The following is an 18412-nucleotide window of genomic DNA, read 5'->3' as shown; positions in this document are numbered from 1 at the left end:
TAAATATCTTTTATTCAGAGGTGACTGGACACTTATTGGTGACTCCGTGGCTAAGTTGACCGGTATGTCAATGTTTTCTTAAAAAAACACCACTGCTACAAAGATGAGGGAGGACAAAGTTATTCTCTTTCATTGTCCTGCTTGCACTTCACTGAAATACTATATACTTAACATAAGTAGTCTTCTATTTTTGTGATTTCATAGGATCATAGCAAGTTACTAGGCTACTGGCCTTCATTAGCCTAGCAAATAAATTAGCTCATGTTCCCACAGGTCAACACCCAATGACCCTGTCCGCCAGGGACACAGGTGGAATTCCAGGGGTGTATTTTCTATTTCCCTTCCAGTCATCCAGATTCCTCTTGGAGGGATAATGAAGTACCCTGTCTGTGGAGAAGGCAGTCTGTACCACAGATGTAGTAGAGGCACAGGGCTTTTTGCCTGTGTAGGACAGATTTTTGAATCTCTGTGGTCTCTCCAGCTGCTGCATATGCTTTATGAGGTACATGATGAAAGGGACGTTATACTCAATGATGGCTTGTTATGGGAGGAATACAAGGAACCTATGACTTCCTTGGTCCTGCAAGAAATATCCTTACTAATGAGGTGAGCCATGTAGAAAGCTCTCCGTACAATGGAGGAAACATGGTGGCCAAAAGGTAGATTGCTGTCAACTTGGGTGCCCAGGTCCTTTAAAACTGTCTATGTACTTGGCTCATTGTCATTAATGTGATCATTTGTGGAGATGTCACTCTCCCCAAAGGAGATGATGCATTTTTTGACATTTAGTTTGAGGCTGTGTTTCAGGTACTAGTCATCTTTCTGGGTGATACCCTCTTATAGAATGTCTCCATCACTAGGGGAGTTGATGACAGTGCCCAGCTTGCAGTCATCTGCAAACCTGGTCATTCTATAATTTGTTACTGATATTGATAAATTGGTATCAGAAGCCTACTACGGTATGCCTCTTCACAGTATCAGTACCAAGCAATGGAGGAGAAAAAAGACATGAGCAACCCTACAATTATATTTAAAAAGATAAGTAATTTCTTTATTAAATGTCATTGTTCATCATATAATGATCATCACCTACTGTTTATAGATGTCACAGAATTTACCCATGGTTGACATCATCCTCATGGTCAAACCATGATATCGGTAATTTCTGTGACAACCACATTTACTTATGGAGTATTGCTAAACTACATTAGCAAAGCCCTATTACATGTAAATCTATTTTGTCATATGAATAAGTTCAGTTTTATATGCATGTGCACTTAAAATAATCAGAGAGAGCATCTGTAAGAGAAGATGCAATTTCATTATTGACATATACCTTAGGTAGTGTTTACAACAGTTTAGCAGAGCTGATCCTCAGAATGCATACATTGAAATCCTGTTTGTCTGCAGTGAATTAGTTTAAATGGGAAAACAATTAGTAAGATTTGTTTTATGCTTCCACTGCGTAGAACCTGTTAGTGTGAGGCAGTGATATTTTCTCAAATGTAGAAACATCGGACTGTGTTTTAGGAAGGAAAGAAATCTGTTTTTATACTCAACTGCCTCTTAAGAGCTGTGTTGCTTCAACTTGGAATAGATGCCTGTGTATACTAGCAGCTTGGTTTAAAAGACAAACAGAATTTTTGAAATCACACTAAGCACATAGGTGTATTGCTGCTTCACTTTCATTACCATTTGGGACATTTTGTTTCTGGATCTATGAAAGCTCTAATTTGCAGAACAGGCAGAGTCGGGATATCTATATTTTGTTCTCATCAAAGTGTAATCTTAATGAACAGTTATTAGACTTAAAGCAGTAAAATAACTTCTTGGACTGTAGAAGGAAAAATACAACCTATTTTCTCAAACTCTAAGCTACAGCTCTGATCTGCTTGTTTGCCACCTGCTGTCATTTGACATTTTTAGTAAAATAATCTTAGGCAAAGGTTTTTTAAAGAAAGTAAATAGACAAATCAGTTTATTTACAGTTAGAATCTTAATGTTACTTATCTTTTATTTATTTATTACATTTGTTGACCGGGTATGTCCGACTGGACCAGATGCTCGTTTTCAGCGGAGAACCTGGAAGAAAAGCTCCACAGTAATATATACAACAAAAAAAATATAGTAGCAGATTTACAGCATCCAGAGACAGTACAATGCTGGATCCTGTTACATATTGAAGACCTAGGGTGAAAAAAGGTCCATAGTAGTACAAGACAATCAGTAGTACAAACACATATCAAGTATCGGTAAATATGATACAAAAACAGTAAAACTGAACAATTATTGTAGGAATAGGCAGTGGCAGAAGATACAATACAAAGTGTAGGTCTGTACAATTAATGTACAGATGAGCAAAAACACTAGATAGTATGCAGGATAAAGTTAGAGGGCAAGGTGAGAGAGTGTTTGTAAGGGTGTTCCAGAGTTTGGCTATTTTATGTGAATAGAGGGAGTCACCGTGTTGGTTATGGGAGTTGAATACCTTTAGTAGACGTTTGTTTGAAGATCTGAGGGATCTGCTATTACTATTAGGCTGAACTAATGTGGAAATGTCAGGGTAGTTGTTGGTATAGTAGATTATATTATGGTCTAAGGATTGTTGATTGAAGGATAGAAGGTTGGGGAGCTCTAGCCAGTTTAATATAGAAAGAGCTGAGCAGTGATGGGATCTGTGTGGGTGATTAGTGGCAAATTTAGCAGTCTTACTGTACCAAGAATCTAGATCGTTTAGGTCAAAATTTCGAAGGTTAGTATATATGCAAGAGCCATAGCGAAGGGTAAATAGGTATGTGTGAGCAGTGGCGACTCTGGCAGTGGGAGTTAGAAATGGTTTCACACTGTAAAGGGTACTTAGTTTGATGTGGACTTTTTTGATGGATTGGGCAATATGTATGTTGAATTTGAAGTTGTCATCTATGGTAACACCTAAAAGTTTTGTGTTTAGTGGGGGTGATATTGTTACCATTAGCAGAGATGATTGATAGAGGAGGTGGGGAAGACTTGGGATTTTTATTACTGAAAACTAAGATTTTGGTTTTGTTGGGATTTAAAATGAGTTGGTGTTGGGTGAGGTAGGATTCAATGTCCTGGAAAAAAGGTTGCATTTTTAGTTGAAGTTCTTGGGGTGAGGGAGCTGAACAGATGAGGGTAGCATCATCTGCGTACTATATTATGGAGGCATGTTGGTTTGCTGTACTGAGGTTGTTTGTGAATATGATGAAGAGGAGTGGACAGAGAATGGATCCTTGGAGTACACCTATGGAGATGGGGAGTAGGGGGGAAAGAGTTATCCCACTTGCTAGCCTGTTGACAGAAAGATAGCTGTAGAACCAGGTTAGTGAGGATAAGCTAAGGCTGTAGGAAGATAGTTTATTTAGTAGAAGCTGGTGGGATACAGTGTCAAAGGCTTTGGACATGTCTAGGAATATGGAGGAGACATGCGAGCCTATGTTCATGAGGTGGTGGATGGTGTTAGTGAAGGTTAGGAGGGCAGTGCTGGCACTGTACTTGGGTCTGAAACTGTGCTGAGAGTTGGAAAGGAGGTTGTTAAGGAAGTACTGTACGAGCTGGTTGTGGATGCATTTTTCTAACATTTTAGCAAGGGGAGACAGGATAACTATGCGACGATAGTTGGATAGCTCTTTGGAGGGGCCATTTTTGTGGAGAGGTATGAGATTTTTCATATGAGTGGGACATATTGTTCTTTAATAGAGCAATTGATCATGAATGAAATTGGGTATGCGATAGATGGGGCTGCAAGTTTCAGAAATTCATTACGTAGTTTATCTGCAGCTGTGCAACATGGTTAGTTTGGACAAGAGGGTTTTTATGTACTTTGTATGGGTGAGAAGGATGGCTGAGATTCTGTTGCTGGGGTGGGGATAGTGAGTGGCTGGGATGATTGGTTGTGTAGAAGGGAGGTGACTGTGTTGACGTGGGTATTGTATAGAGTAGAGATAGGGGCAGTGCCATTTGAGGTAGCGGGGGGGGGGGGGTATGACCTGGATTTAGTATTTGTTTGATGGAAAGCCAGAATTTTTGAAAGTTGTTGTACACTTGTTTGTCTCATTTGTTTTTTAGTTAAGTTTTAGTTGTTGGTAGTTAAGGAAGTCATATTTGTTTTTAGATGTATGATAAGCTGACCAGGTTTTGTATCTACATCTCATTAGAAGTTTGGTTTCCTTGGTTAGCCGCTTTTTTATTTATTTATTTTTTTTTTTTTTTTTTAGGATATTTTCTTTATTTTTTCATTGTGCAATTAATTTACTGGCTTGCATTATATGGATTTTTTTTGCCTATTTTTCTCAAGTAATTTAATTTACTCATTTAATAAAGCTTCTTCTTGGTGTCTTACTAGTTTATAATGATTAACTTAACGGCAGTAGTGTGACTGTTAGTATCTAAATTTTTGAATAGATGATGCATTGCTTAAAGCCAATGTTATTCAATAAATGTCTACATTCAAGAAGAATATTCATTAACTGAGACTAATTCTAGGTTGGTATAGTTTGTTGGTCACCTGCTTCTCTTGGGAAATACTGTTACATGCATATCAAGTTTTGTTTATGTTGTGACAATATGAGGTATTGCCAGCTATGTCAGTAGAAGTAAGGCAGTAGATGTGTAACATATGCCAGCACAGCTAGGTGGAATTTAGTACATAATTCATTTTGAATATCAAACTGATATGTGCAGATGCTTCTGTTAAAAATATATTTATAAAGTTGCTTGTGTTAAAGATTTATCAGCAGTGTGCCCTGCTAGACAGATGAAAAAATGTACATTTATTATTGCAACTGTTGAAATGTGTATATTGCAAAAGACTATGCTGGAAGAGAAAAGATTAATCTCAATCCACCTGATTGGAAAATGGTAAGAAATTCTTCTTTCAGCTTTTCCCAGTTAGGGGTCGCCACAGCGGATCACCTGTCCGCTCATGATTGGCAGTGAAGTTTTACAGTGTCAAGTTGCCAGCCCGACACCCAACCTTCCACAGAAGGCACACACACGCACGCACTCATGCATAGGGCCAATTTAGAGTGTCCAATCCACCTACAGCATGTCTTTGGGATGTGGGAGGAAACCGGAGCACCCGGAGGAAACCCACGCGACCATTAATTTAGACCATAAAAATTGTATTTTACAGTACTCAGTGCAGCCAGAGACAGTCTGTACTAGGAAGCTTCATACATTGTCAGTGGGGTTAAGTAACTGCTACTGTGGAGGGGGGGAGGTTTGAAATTATGTTATGACTTACAGGAGCTGCAGCATATTTTATGAAGGCGCGCTCTGTAGTATTGACACCTGTAAGCTAAATCCTGACAGTTCTCGCTAAGGTGGGGGGGGGTTGCTTGGGCACTAGAAGTCAGAAGACCAGAAGTATGTGATGTCATTCTGTAACCCATCACTAAAATAATGTTTTAATACTGAGACTTGAGTCTCATGGCACTCTTTTGTAACCTGACAAGCATCTTTCACCTACTTTGCCTTGCTCTAGTTAGTAACCAGGGAATAATAATAATTTAGATCAACCAGGAAAAATAGTGAGATTAGTTAAGTATTGCTTTTCTATAACTGCGTGAACCTGTCCACCTGTTTTCAATATTTTCTGTGGCTGAAACTCTGGTATTTATTATAGATATTTAGTATTTTCATGTTTTTTTATTATTTGCTATTAAATGTATTTAAACTTTTCATTGTAGCTGGACCTTTAGAAAATATTTTAATCTTTTGAGAGTATTTATATCTATTGGCGACACTGTGGCCACTCCTGAAAGCCTAACATTACCATTTGTATTAATGTCATTTCCAGTCAGTATAACTGGTTGCTCTAGCAAGATCCTTAGTGTAGCTGCCTTTGGGGGTGTCTGGTGGCAGCATAACTAACTTATAGGCTGGGCAGAAGGGGGAATAATTAATGAGCTAGCCTTTCCCAGGTGTGTGCGCCCATGCGAAGGTGTGAAAATAAAATTGTGTGTCAACCTGGAGCAAGGACTCAGAGCACTGGTTTCACAGAAATGATGCTGGAGAACTTGGCTTAGACACTGCTGAGGTCTCAACCCTATAGTTGTACTAGTAGGTGAGTCTTATTGAGGACCTGGAGGGATACGGGACACTGCTGAGGTCTCAACCCTATAGTTGCACTAGTAGGTGAGTCTTATTGAGGACCTGGAGGGATACGGGACACTGCTGAGGTCTCAACCCTATAGTTGTACTAGTAGGTGAGTCTTATTGAGGACCTGGAGGGATACGGGACACTGCTGAGGTCTCAACCCTATAGTTGTACTAGTAGGGGGGAGTCTTATTGAGGACCTGGAGGGATACGGGACACTGCTGAGGTCTCAACCCTATAGTTGTACTAGTAGGTGAGTCTTATTGAGGACCTGGAGGGATACGGGACACTGCTGAGGTCTCAACCCTATAGTTGTACTAGTAGGTGAGTCTTATTGAGGACCTGGAGGGATACGGGACACTGCTGAGGTCTCAACCCTATAGTTGTACTAGTAGGGGGGAGTCTTATTGAAGACCTGGAGGGATACTGGTACAGAAATCTAGACCCCGGACTGAGTGTTCCCTGTGTGCTGTTAAGGGCAATTATGCTTGATATAGAGCTGCATCTGGAAATACTAGGTGTATCAATTTTTGTCCCTCTCCAGTGTCAGTGGTGAAGAATTCAGGCTTCTTGCTTACTGGCCCAGAGAGGGGGCGTCACGTTTATTTTACTGTTGGTAAAAATCAAAGAAAACGGAACTGGGTTCAGACACGTGCGTGAACGCCTGCAAAGCTGTGAATTACAGCCATGTTTGGTAACTTTACAGTGTTAACTTATTTGGGCGTGGTGGATGCGTCTCATAACGAAAGCATTTGTTGTAGAATTCTAAAACCAATCATCGCCGCCTCCCCCATAATTAGTCAGTTGTGTGGGATTCGAGGACTATAACCCCTTTTTTCCTGATATATTTTGCTATTAAGTGTGGATTGAACTTGTACAACTCCTATATACTTAACATTTATTTGGTGGCAGTGCTGAGATATGTTATAAACAAGAGTTGTGTGACCTACAAATAGTTTTTATCACCATTCTTCCAGCCACATGGGACAGTCTACAGGTGTGTGTGTTTTCCAGCATTCTGTTTAAAGCGGACTTGGCTAGGATCGAGGAAAAATTATATAATCTTGCACCAGTTGTATAGAGATCTCAGGCAGGGGGTAATGAGCATGTCCGCCCTAAAGAGATTGATGGTGGTTATCTCTGTTTGTGCTGTTACCGTAATGGGGAGAGCCTCATCCGAAGATGAGGCATGTAATGCTTTAGTGAGCAAGGAAGATGTGGGAGTGACTGCTCAAGCTAGTGACAATAGTTCTTTTTGGACATGTGGGCGAGCATAACTGAGGATAAAGAGGTATACATGCTCCTGGCAGTGGTGCATATGCTGATATCACCACCAGGGATGTGGCTAAGAGATGCTCAGGAAAAATGCTTTCAGAATGATGTCACCCTGCCCCCTTCAGTTTCATTAAGTTTAAACTGTGATTCCAGGAAGGCTTGCTGGCAGAAAAAAACTTGCAAAATTAATTCAAAAAAGAAGCCGTGCATCTGTTCAAGGAGTACAGATTAAAAATAGTAAAATTTTCTGGTTTGATACTGATCAGAGTTCAGTGCACTGGCTGTAGAAACAACCATGCCAAAATTGTAGTTGTGCAGAATGTAGTTAAAGGACCAACCAATGTGTCCTTGGGTGATCCTAAAAGTCAACTTGAATTAAACTAGGGAAAGACTTTGAGGTAAGGTCCCTCAAAGTAGCTAAGAGTATGAAATGGTTTGATACAATGCTTATAAAGGAGAACGCATGATCTCTGTACTTTTCTTAAGGATACAAGGAACTGGTTGATGGTCTAAGAATGTACTAAACTGAAGAGACTGGTAAAACGTGAAAGTGTTATTTAGCGAGAAAGGTTTAGCTGCAAAAGATGGGTTTCACTGCTTCTATGCATTAGAATAAAACATCGCAGGAAGTTCCCCGCGCAGAAGAAGGGTTCACTGGCTAAGGTCCAGGGGCTGAGTTTCCTAAATGTTGTAGCACCATGGTATTAGAGGGATGTCTTAAACTGCAGTTGCTCCAGATTATCACAGGGGCTTGTACCATATCCTCCTAAATGGCAAAGGCACTTTTGTAAAGAGGGATGCATTGGATGTAACTATTGATTAAATAGAAACTATTAGAGATCAGCGGTACTTTCTCATGTGATCCACTCCAGTTGGGGATCATGGAAGGGACACCTTTTCATTGCAAAGGCTTATAATGAACTGCTAAGGGTGAGAAAAGGGAAAAAAATGTGGCAGTCGAATGATATTTCAGTAGTCTATATGATAGGAAATTACTCTGATGATCCAGTCACTTGTTGACATGCAGTCACATGCAACTATACATGGAGACAAATGTGGAGGTTTCATTGGCGAGTAGGCCCAGCCATTGCCCACACTGCCAGTAGAGGCTGGCAATGTGGTTGCTTCAGTAAAAGATATGTGTAATACTAGAAAGCCTGAATTGTACCACTATTGGCAAAAGCTGCAGAACTTTCCATGAATGATGGTTGGGGAGTAATACTATCATAAAGATAGAATCATGTCATACACGTCTCTCAGATCCCACCTAAGAAAACTTTGACCATGATATCCAAGGAGGCTTCTGACGGTCAAGGGTAAGATGGAGTGTATGTACTATAGCAAGGCTTTTATTGTACGTCGCATGGAATCATGCAAGCGGAGGAAGAAATTAATGCGTTACAATGGACCTACTACTGCCACTTTTCAGCTGTAACCAGAGTGTTTCTTTTTTCAGGCTGTCAAGACATAATGCGTATAAAAAGGAGGCTTCTGTAAAATTTTTAATGGGCAGGTATTGCTAAAGATGTGACAAGATATTGTTGCATATGCTACCAGTCCCATGACTATGGCAAGGGTAGAGGTACAGCTAATGCTGCTTTACTTTTGTCAGTTATTCAAGACTCATTTTAGAGACTTTGCTATAAATATTGTAGAACATTGTACTACCCTAAGCTCCACGGGTTATAGCTTTATGGCGTTTGAGATGCATTATGCTGCTAGAAGTCATTACACATTATTTTTTCTGTACTGGGAAATAAAAAGGTGGCAAATACAGCATTGGAAGAGCGCGGTCCGGGGCACGCCAGTCAGTATTTTGAATAATTTGGGTATTCAGCTCCAGTCGCGCCTCAGGGCCTTTGTACTCAGCGAGCACAGTTTAGGTTTGTTGCAAGTCTGGTGGCCGCTCTGTCAGTAAACCCGGGAAACAGATTAGTTTTCTTGCAGGTTCATAATTTCTGGCGCACAGTTTGGTAGGTTTCACCACGGTGTTTGTTGGCCTTGTCACGCAAAGTGGTCAAACTATTGTTCAATGTAAGTTTAACCTTCAGTTTGGAAGGTTACCTTTTTTCTTGGCACAGTATTTAGGAGCACAGGATTAATTAGTTGTTGGCGCAGTAGTGTTTGGGGACAATAACAAACAGGCAGTTTGCCGCCTCCAAAGCCCAAGGGGAGTTAGACTGAAGCAGGAAGTTGTTGTGGGGCGCTCCGGATTTATAAAATGCCGTCCTTTTGCCGCCGCCGAATGGTCCGGTTAGCAGAAACTTGGTTGGTCTTAGAACGGTCTTTGGCTGTTAAGAGGGCCAGGGGGGGGAGGCCGTTCTCTCACACAGTCCTTTGAGTAAAGGTTGATCCCTCAGGAGAGCCTCTTCTTCTGCCAAAACCTTTGAGTAACTGTTCTTCTCTCTCGAGCCAAGCTTCTGTGATTGAACCTTCAAGTGTTCAGCAGCTTCTTTGCCTTAGTGTTCAGGATCCAGCCTTTCTCCCAGTGGGTTCTATTCATTAACATTAATAAGTTATAACAGGTGGATGATAAGTTTTGAGATTTGGTTCTAGGTCTCTGAGGCCCAGCTTGATTAGGAGGAAGATTTGCAGGAGTAGTGTCCTTATTTTGTCCTGTGTTATTCCACTTCTGAGGGCAGCTCTCCTCCTCCTAGATTTCTGATTAGTTCCTCCCTGATTCCATGAGGGAGCAGGATTTCTCTCCTAGGACTTCTCCTCTTATTCCCAGGATGACTCTGATGGGGAAGGTTTCTGATGGATAGGCTTTGATTATACCCCAAGATCTTGTTGATTGAAATTCTAGGCCCTTTGCTAAGGTGGCTATACCCCTGATTCAGGACTCCTGGCCTGGAGCCGCTGTTTGCAGAGCTCCTCTGAAGGCTTTGATTACTCATGTTGGTGCCTGGTATTAGAGGGAGCCTTTAAACTGTCCCTGATAGGCCTAGATTGTGTCCTGCAGGGGGCCTAAAGGTGTTAAGTTCCCAGGGGCCTGAAATCCTGCTGTTTCAGTCCTGTTCCCAAGGGCTTTGGCAAACTGTTTGGATAAAGAAGGAAGGCTTGTGCCTATACTTTTAAAAAGCAAAATATCCCAAGTCCAGTTGGTAATAATTTGTCTCTGCTTTCATTCAAAATCTAAAAAATTCAAGAGCCACTGGAAAGGTTTGAAGTCTTGAGCTTTAGGGTAAGCATTCTTTTGGTAATGTGGTTTTGATGTTGTTAACATCAGAGTAAGGGTTGGGTGCATATACCTTGTTCCTTGTACAGGTGGCCTCTCTGAGTCCCACCTTTGGCTGCAGCTCAGGCTGTTACCTGAATGATGCTCCACATGTTCTCAGTCTGATGTGTTGTTTGGTTTGGATCTGATTTTGTTTGCCCATGTGAGGAGGATTTGATAGTTGGTCTGCAATGTGTAAGGATGTTTAAGGGGCCAAGCCACCAAGTTTAAGCTAAATCAAGGCTTTAAAGAAGCAGGCACTGCTGGGAATGCCTTTTTTCTGAGGGTGGGTGGACAAGCGGTTTAGGGGTAGGCCACAGTTCCCTACCTTAGTAGGGAAGTGTAGCACGCTAGGGCAATGGTTAAGGTTCTTTAGTCCCCCTTCAAGGGGTGACCCAAGCAGGGTCAGGGCTGAGTCCAGGATTTTCTGTCTACTGGTAGGCTGACTTTTCAGCTGACTTGCCACGTCTTTCGTCTAAATCCTTCTTTAGATAGGAAGAGAGATGTATCTTTTTTGGGATTCATAACCCTACTCAAGAACTTTTGGGTGTTGGATATCATTCTTTCAAAAGCCAATTGTTTTTCATCAACCAAGAAAAAGAAAGGCATTGCCAGCGTTCCTCCTCCACAAAGAGAAAGAGCTCACAAGCAAATTTCTCAGTTACTCCAGATGGAACTCATTCAGCCAGTTCTTCCAAATCCTTCGATTCAGTTTTTATTTTGGGGGGAATCTAGTACCAAGAAGGATTTTGGATCCGACCATCCTGGATTTTAAAGGTCTCTTGTTGTAACTGCTTTTCCCACAACTTCAGAAAAAACCACTGAAACAGCTTTTACCTCTGCTGGCAAAAGATCACTGGATGGCTTTACCTTCAAGTGCCTATAAAGCTTACCTTCAGGAAGCATCTGGGCTAGATTGCAGGAAGTATCTGCGGTTCGAGCTGGAAATTCTCATTATCAGTTCTCTGCATTGCCTTGCCACTTTAGTACTGTACTCAGCAGCAGCTTAATTCAAATTCTGCCTCCCCTATCGGCTAAGGAAGGATGGTTCAATCTAGGATACTGGAATTACTGATGATTACTCCTCAAACTTGGCTAGGAACCAGTTCTCTGGGGTATAGAATATCTTACTGCAGTAAGAAAAGAAATAGACGAAATAAGTTCAGTCTATTAAGTGGTAGACTGTATGTGTCTGAAGGCAGAGAGAAAGAACCTCAACAGGATAAAGTATAGTTTAAAACCCAGAGATTTAACTTCTCATTGGGCAAAGAGTCTCTTTCATCAATACACCCCTCTCATCAGCAATCCTTTGATTTCGAGAGTCAGGGCTCCAATGTTCATGGTTGCAAGGGTTGTAAACAAATGGTATCTCAAAATGTCCCTTCACAATGGTGTCTAAAAATGTACTGACAACACTATGGACACAAGAATAACATGCTGGGAATAATTCTACTGCTTGCCAGGAACCTTATGGAGGAATGGATTCTGTTCAAACAGAAAGGAGGCAAATAATTTTTTCCAGAACCAGTTGCAGGGACTCCGACGGATACCGATCTAAAATGGAAAGTGGATTGGCAGGGGAGGGCCGCCAGATTGCAGCATCTACATCAACGCCTGAAGGAGATGTTAGGATCAACAGTTTGCATTAATGGGACATGGAGTGCATTCTTTTCATCAGGGGCTGCATTCTTTTCACCAGGCATAACATTCAACTGGTACAACAACACATAACATGGGTGATACAATCACACTTTCCACAACACATGCAATGAAGGCTATCAAGCAAAGCAAAGATGGGTAAGCAATCTAAGCTGCAGGCAAGCAACTATTAAGGGGAGATCATGCCGGAACTTCTTAGAAGAAGAGCTAAGCACACAGAAGTCAATAGCATGGCAATCAAAAATGGATGTACCCTCTTCATGAGTGACAGTGACATGAGGAATCAGAGAACAGTGTCTTCTCTTCTGATATTTATCAATCAACCACCAGCACTGCTAATCCATATTGCACCAAGGTCACATCACACAGGAAAAGGGTTCTCATCTCACACTTCAGTTGGAAAAAACCTTCATGTGTATGCCTTTCCACTCTTTTCTTCCTTCAAACTGGTACCTCTTCTTCAATTTACAGTCAAGGTGATGATGATTTTGCCAAAGGTAGATTGGCCTAGCCCTGATCTATACTACTCACGGTCGGAGTCTGAAGCCTCCATGGCTCTTTAACCCCTGATTCCATCCCTTATCTCGATCATCGCCCTATCCATGGCTGTACTCCTTCTTCCTCTCTTCATCTAACAGCCTGGTCTTCATCTCACAGCAGGTCTCAACTTTCATTCTCAAGTTTTCAAATTTCAATATTCTGCTGGAAGCCACTCTAGGTGAAAAAAGGAAGCTAGAGAAATGGAAGAGAAATTGAATTTTTTGGAGTACAGCAAAAGATTTTGGAGTTGGATGGCCTAATTTGAAATTGGAGATTTCTTTTAGAATTTGAGTTTTGGACCCTCTTCAGGTTTGTCCTTCTCTTCCATTTAAGCTCTCTGTTTGTGTTTTTTCCATCTGCAGCAATTTCAGCTCCATTGTTTTGTGATCCTTTGTTCAAGCGCAAAGTTTGGGGCACAGAATTCTTAAGCAGTTTTCCCTCCGCAAAACCTATAAGACAGATCGTCAAAAGAATATAAAAAAAACTTTCTCTACACTTTTCTGCTTTGAGCGGCTACTTTTTTGTGAAAGACTGTTAGACTGCTGAAGACTGTTTCTCATTAACTTTCTATTTTTCTGTGTGTGTGACTTGTTGGCCCTTTGGCAGTAGAGCCCTTGGCCCTTATGGCAGTAGAGAGCCTTGTATCATTCAATACTTACTGGTCCTCCCTCAGCACCTTCCTTTCTAGTGTGGCTTTAAACTTGTTCTGCAAAGTTGCCATTAATTACTTTTACCCAGATTTTTAAGGAAAGATTGAAAACCACCAAAACTTGCACAAGGTACTTTAGACATTTTATATTATTTAGGCAGTCTCAGGATTTTAGGCAGTCTCAGCAGTTTTTTGCTTTTTTTTGCTTTGTTTTGTTTGGAGTTTTGAGTTCAAGGCTCTCAAAACATTTCAAATTGTTTATTTTTGTCTTTTGTTTTTTTTTGCATTGCATTGTTATTCTTCATGGGATCCCACTGGGATTAGGCCTCATTCCACTAGGGCTACTGCCACTGGGTAGCTTTATTTCTAAGTATAAGGATATTTTGGGCAGCTTGGCATACTTCAGTGCATACTTTCTCCCTTCATTATACCTTCTCTCTCTATCTATCTACTGGCTGGTTTTGCCACAGCTGTTGCTGTTTGCATGTTGTCAGCTCCTACTTTTTTCTTTATGAGCTTCCCTTTTGGGATTCTACCTTGATTCTACTGGGATTCTGGACTGCAGCAATGTGGAACTAAGAACATAGTACAGTTTTTGTACCTACCATAAATAAATGTAGATGTGTCCATTCCATGTGCCTCACCTCCCTCTCCCCCCTCTCCCCCTCTGGTGGTGGGGGTGGTTGTTGTAGGTATTATTATATGATATTTTGTATTGTTACATAATTTTGGTGCAGGTATTTTGGCCTTGTCTTTTTCTGGTCTTCTGACTGAAGGGGGGGAAAAAGACTGAGGCGTCGGTCGTCGGTCATGCGCAGTACCCTGACGTACTGGCGTCGGGTCTATGCGCCCTGACCCGACGCCATCTCTTACTGGTGGGTCCGACTGGACAGGACAGCGGACCCAATAGTAAGGGAGCGCTGCAATGTGATCCTCGAACATCTACATTTATGGTAGGTACAAAACTGTACTTTTTCAGCAGGGTAGACTTTCCCAGGGAAATACTAATGGACAGTTTAAATTTGTCAGACTTGCTGATTCTTTGATACTGGTTTAGAGTAAGGCGTTAGAGAATTCTTTCCCATCCACATATAAAATGGCTTGGTGGACAGATTGAACTGTACTTGTAGTACAGTGCTTAGAGCATTCACAAACCATTTTAAGTGGAAGTGGGACAAATACTTGCCCAGTCGCCTATTAATGTATTCAAAGATTCAAAGAACACTTTGTCATTTAGAAAACAAGTGCAACCCAAATTAAACTTCGGGTATCCGCTCGTGATCAGAGTACAGAAGTAATTTAAGTATAAAAATAAGACATGACACATGAAACTATTCTAATGACTAATGTACAAAAAAAATTCTAGTCAGGTAAAACTACCCCTCCATATAAACCTAAACATACGAACAAATAATACTATAGACAGAAAAAAGAAAAGGCAGTTTAATATTGCACACAAGGAAATATTGCAATTGCACTTTTAAGAGAAACACATTGCACTTCTGTAATTAGCTATAGTGAATTAAATAATGTATCACTTTCAACAAAACACTACTAGTGAGATCACATTTGGAGGTAGGAGGTGCCCAAGTTCATGTCAGAGTTTATGAACCTTTATTACTGTTGGATAGAAGCTGTTCAAGAGCCTCAAGGTCATACAGCAGATGCTACGCTACCTCTTGCCAGATCCAGCCAAATGCTGGACATGATGTCTAAGTATGCCCTCTTTATGCTTCTTGTGTAAAAAGTTCTTGCACGGTTGGAAGATTTGTGCTCATTATCTTCTCCGCAGTCCTCACCACTCTTTGAAGCATCTTCATCTCTGCTGGAGTATTGTGTCCATACCTCTCAGTAAAGTTGCAGGTGAGAATACTTTCAATAGCTCCTTTATAGAAAGTAGATGGAGCATTCAGAGGAAGCTTTGCTGTTCTCAAAGTGCAGACATTGGTGAGCTTTTTAATTACCTGGCCTGTGTTCACTAACCAAGAGAGGTCTTCTCTGTGTACCCCCAAAAACTTTGTATAGTGAATCTCTCTACCACATTGCCATTGATCTCAAGTGGTGAGTGAATGGCTGGCCTTTTTCTGTAGTCAATGATAATTTCTTTAGTTTTGTTGACATTCAGATCCAAGTTATTTTCACACCATTTGATCAGAGCTAACTTTGTTCCTGTATTCCCTCTCATCATCATCCTTTGAGACCCACTACAGTGGTATCACCTGCGAATTTGATGATATGGTTATTGGGACATTTCACAGAGCAGTCATGGGTAAGTATGGTGAATAGTAGAGGACTAAGTAAACACCCTTGAGGCACACCAGTGTTGAGGTTAATGATACCTGATGTGTTGTTACCAGCACGTGTCTTCTGTGGTCTTTCAATCAAGAAGTCAAGGATCTGGTTGCAGAGGCTCTTGATGCCAAGGTTAATTAATTTGTCTATGAGTTGCATCAGGACCTTTATGTAGAATGCCGAGCTAACATCAATGAATAACAGCCTGACATAGTGGTTCCTTTCTTCAAGACGTTGCAGAGAGAGGTGCAGGGCTACAAAAATGGCATCCGTACTGGATCTGTTTGGTCAATAGGCTAACTGTATAGGGTCAAAGGTCAGTGGCAGAGCTGCTTGCAGATGCTTTTTTTACTATCCTTTCGAAGCATTTCATGACACTTGAAGTTAGTGCCACAGGTCTGTAGTCATTTAAGCAAATTGTATGGCTTTTTTGGGCAGCGGGATTATTACTTACCTTGAAGCATGCTGGCACTCTTTCAAGATCCAGGGAGGTATTGAAAATATCTGTAAGGATTAGGTACAGTTGGTCTGCAAATTCTCTTAATATTTTGCCTGGAATGTTATCCGGGCCTGTAGCCTTCCTGGAGTTTACTTTCTTAAGTTGACTTCTCACTTCTCCAGAGTTAAGTTTGAACCCTGTCTCATTCTGACCAGTGGGTAGCTGTGTAGCCTCCAGGTTGTTTTCCTTAAATCTGCGGTAGAATGAGTTCAGCCTGTCCAGAAATTCTGTGCTCTCATCACACTGAACTGACTTGGTGTTGTAGTCAGTCAGCTGCTGAATCCCTTGCTAGAGGCTCTAGGTATCCCTCGTGTCCTCGAAGCAACCTTTTACCTTTCTTCCATACTCTTTTGGCTTCTTTGATGCCCATTTTTAGGTTAGCCCTTGTTTCACTTTGAACCACCTTATCCTTGGCCCAGAATGCCTCATTCCTTGCCCTCAGAAACTCATACACTCTGCTGGTTAACCAAGATTTTTGATTGGCTCTGAGTGTAATCTTGGTTGTAGATGCATCCTCCTCACATTTTAAAATATATGCCATTGTAGTGTCTGCTTATTTATTTATGTTCACATGCTGATTGAAAGTGGCTGCTTCTCTGAAGATGTCCAAGCAGGAATTATCAAAACGATCCTCGAGACTTTCCATTGCCCCTTCATTCCAGACCCAGATCAGTTTCTTAGTAGGTTTTTCTCTGATCAGCAGAGGTTTGTATGCAGGTATTAATCTTATTGAAGTATGATCAAAGCTCCCAAAGTTTGGCTGCTTCACTGCTTTGTATGCTCCTTTTTGCTGGTGTAAACCTGTCAAGAGTATTAGCTCCCCTTGTGGGAAAGTCCATAAATTGATGGTAGTGAGGCAACACCTCTCTCAGATCCGCTTTATTGAAGTCACCAGCTATGACGTGCACAGTCAGGATTTTTACTTTGCAGCTCACATATGGAATTGAGCAGTTTGCTAAGTGCCTTGGAGGTATTAGCATTAGGTGGTATATACACAGCTGTTACATAGACTCCATTAAACTCTCTGGGTACATAGAAAGCTCTGCATTTCACTGTCAAGAATTTTGCATTTTCAGAGCATTGTATTGATATAATTTCACAGTTCATACATCAATTTTCCACATAAAGCTTGGTTTCTGTTGGATTTAAACAAAGTTAGACCCTCTAAGTTCACATCACTGTCATTACTTTTGTTCTACAGCCATGTTTCTATAAATATTAGTAGACTGGTATTTCTCACCTTATGTGTAGTGGAGATCTGAAGTCTAGGAAAGTCCATTTTATTGTTGATTGAACACGTTGGCTAGCAGAATTAAAGGTAATGCAGGCCTGTGAGGGTTTGTTTTCAGTTTGCCAGCAATTCCAGCTCTGGAATCTCTTTGATTCTGTCACATCTCTTCCTTTTAGCCCTTATCCAGATCCTTTTGATGCTTGATTCAGGTACTTTAGCTGTTTGGGGCCTATTTTACTCTCAGAAGTACTGGAGCTTTGCATTTTATCCAAACAATCCCCAACCAGGAGGGGAATCAAGCCACAAAACATAATTTCTGATTAATGGGAGGGTATGTAGACAAGTTATTACTAAGCATGGCAGGTTTAATGGCCAACTGTTAGGTTGCATCTTTACCTGCTGTTAGTAAGTTTAGTTATAGAAGGAGACCTACTTTTTATCTGTCACTTTATTTACTTGGGTAGTGCATTGATCAATGTTGACCAATTTCTGTTTCATCATGGGAGAAATGCAAAACATTTCTCAAATAAAACTACAGAAATGTAAGCAATAACAGAATAGTTCAGACTAATCACATTGAAAAAACACCTGTCGATATAAATTCCCGAAAACAAGCAGTGTAATGGACAATGAACAGTGTAATGCACAATATCTATGCTTTAGTTTCTGAAGTGGGTCAGTCTTTAGTGACTCTTAAAAGAGAATAGACTCAGAAATGAGCTGAGTTAGGTGATATGTCCTGCACTAAAGCAGAAACATTTGGCTTTGAAGAAAATGTGTTTATTTCAACTGCATTCTGAATTTGATGTAGATTTCCTTAATGTTGATAGGGAGAGCTTGCCAAACAGTGGGTGCCAGAGGAGAGAGAGAGCATGTGTGCACTGTTGTGAAGTTTGGTTCTAGGGGTTATGAGAGTTGGTCTGGCTTGTGAG

This window comes from Protopterus annectens, chromosome 9.part0, assembly GCF_019279795.1.
Source record: "Protopterus annectens isolate FY-2018-M chromosome 9.part0, PAN1.0, whole genome shotgun sequence".
Lineage (NCBI taxonomy): Eukaryota > Metazoa > Chordata > Ceratodontiformes > Protopteridae > Protopterus > Protopterus annectens.
The sequence above is the reverse complement of the archived record's forward strand: the minus strand, read 5'-3'. Positions refer to the sequence as shown.